This window comes from Malania oleifera, chromosome 11 (assembly GCF_029873635.1).
Source record: "Malania oleifera isolate guangnan ecotype guangnan chromosome 11, ASM2987363v1, whole genome shotgun sequence".
NCBI lineage: Eukaryota > Viridiplantae > Streptophyta > Magnoliopsida > Santalales > Ximeniaceae > Malania > Malania oleifera.
In genome coordinates this window covers 55,843,328-55,845,909 of record NC_080427.1, presented here as the reverse complement: position 1 = coordinate 55,845,909, position 2,582 = coordinate 55,843,328, and the positions used below count along the sequence as shown (strand labels likewise).

Below are 2,582 nucleotides of genomic sequence, written 5' to 3'. Positions count from 1 at the left end.
CTTTTTTTTCCACACGGACCTAAAAAGGATTAGAAACTGAGACAGAAAAAGGATTTTTTTTTCAAAAAATAATCAGCTCACCACAATATCAGATCCGATCGGATCGGATCCGATCGGACGGCGAACGAAGCTCGCACAGCATCTGAGACAGATGAAGATTTGAGAGAGAGAGAGAGAGAGAGAGAGAGAGAGAGAGAGAGATAGTTAAAAATAACAAAAAACAAAAGAAAATACAGAGTTGCATGTGAAACAAAAATGGAAAAGATTGAGATCAGACGTCGACGGAAGCAGCTGAATGCCTGGGCTTTCTAAGAAAGCCTAGTAATGAGATCGAAAGTACAAGTAAAAAAGGAAGGGCGAGGGCTCAGAGAGTCGCTATCTGTGCTCAGAGAAGTGCTCAAAGCCCTTCTCATACAAGAGGTGTCAGAATATTAAAGCTCTCTTCATCTTTGCCCTCCGACAAGCCAGAATTGTGAAAAAAACGAGAGAATGATTTCGCGGAAGCCGGCGGTAGAGACTGGGGAAGAGAATGAGGCGGCGGAGCTAGGGTTTTTTCAGGACGGGGAATGGTTAGGTAAAAAGAATTCTAGGGTTGTTCTTTCGCGAGGGGAGGATTGGGATGGGTTGCACTTAAATAGAGTTCGTTGATTCGCGTTCATCCGGTTCACCAATTGAGATGCGCCATGTGGCTTGTTGACCCGCCTTCTGTTGTCCGTCTGTCACTTTTCGTTGGATGGCAGATCGCGAACCGAGCGAACGGAACCGGTCCGTTGGCCTTCATCCAAGTTAAATCCAATCCGCGTCAGATTCGGTGCGCTTCAGAAGAATCTTCGCCGTTCATCTTAGCAAAAGTGATCTTGGCCGTTCATTTATTTCTAGTCTTCACCTTTATTTTTATATTTAATAATTTAATTTATAAAAATAAGGACTATATAAATTTTTCATTCAAATATTGAGTAAAGTGTCCATTCTAAATGGAAAATTACTTTTAAAATAGTTAAAATAATTTTAAATTTATGAAGAGTGGGATGATTAGGGATGAACATAATTCGGTCAATATTTAATAAATCGAGCAAATTCGAATAAGCTCGATTCGGTTAAAAAACCACTCGATTTGATTCAATTTTTATGTTCATTAATTTTTTATTTTATTTTTTGTTTCAGCTCAGTTTTGGGAACCAAATAGTGTACATATTAATAATTAATAACTATATATATATATATATGTATATTAAAATCTTGACTTTCTTAAAATTAGTTTTATTGAACTTCTAGTTCTTTTTAAACTCTAAAGAATTACTTTCTCCTATTTATGAATCCTTCTCTTCGAGTCTTATTGATCTTGTTTGACAGTTGCAGTGTTGCCCACTCACCTAGCCTTCATCCCTCGATAGCCCAGCCCTCAGCCCTCCCCCATTGACCAACTCATAGTTTGGCAGTCCTTGGACCCCTTACTCTTTAACTGTATGGCGCTCTTAGCCTACCAACTTGGTAATTGGCATTTAGCAGCTACCGACTTTGATTAAGGTCATGACTTATGATGTCATTTATTCTTGCCTTCGACAGCTTCTGAGTTCTTTCATAGTTTGGAACTATACACGGCTGGCTACTCCCGAAACCCTAGCCTCTTCAAAGTATGCATTGTTTTTAAATTTACTTTTTTTAATGTTTAAGTCGATTAAAATCGATTAACTGATTTAACCGAAATCCAGTTAGATTCCTTTTGAAATTTGATAGCAAGACATTTCAAAATTCCCCTACGAGCGACGCGTTGTACTTGAACCACCCGGGTGTAGCGAAAAGTGGGTGAGAATGGGCTAGGTCGTCTCCCCGAAGTGACGCGCCTTGTCAGCGCCCGGGTATGGTGTCAAATATGCGAGGGTTCTTGCATCATTCTGGACGTGGGCAGGTAAAGACGTTAGTTTAGGAAACTAGGATTAGATTAACAACTTGGAATATAGGGACACTTAAGGGTAAAAGCATAGAAATTGTGGATACAATAATTAGAAGATGAATTAATATAATTTGCCTTCAAGAAACTAAGTGGGTGGGGGAGAAAGTTAGAGAAATCAATAAATCAGGATTTAAACTTTGGTACACTGGAAAAGAAAAACATAAGAATGGAGTAGGCATTATTGTAGACAAAAACTTAAAAGATAGCGTTGTGGATGTAACTAGAGTAAGAGATAGAATTATAAAAATTAAGATGGTATTAGGACAAGAGATAATAAATATCATTAGTACTTATGCTCCTCAAGTTGGCTTAGCTAAAAATCTCAAGAGACAATTTTGGGAAGATATGGATAGTATTATACAAGGTATACTAGGGACTGAGAAAAATATTTATAGGAGGAGATCTGAATGAACACGTTGGAAGAGATAATAAAAATTATGAGGATACATAGAGGATATGGATATGGAGATAAAAATGAGTCCGGGGAGATGATCTTAGACTTTGCTATGTCATATGATTTTAATATAATGAATACTTGCTTTAAGAAGAGAGAATAACATTTAGTAACCTTTAAAAGTGGACAAAATAGAAGTCAAATAGATTTTTTTTAACTAGGAGGGTAGATCGT

At 37.5% G+C, this 2,582-nt stretch overlaps 1 non-coding gene across 1 annotated transcript; it reads right to left on the bottom strand.

Annotated features, from left to right (window-relative positions):
• Nucleotides 1-361: 361 nt before the first annotated feature.
• LOC131143611 (small nucleolar RNA snoR1) lies at nucleotides 362-454 on the bottom strand. Its single transcript, XR_009133596.1, has one exon. It is a non-coding gene; the product is annotated as a small nucleolar RNA snoR1 (small nucleolar RNA).
• Between the last annotated feature and the right edge of the window lie 2,128 nt (nucleotides 455-2,582).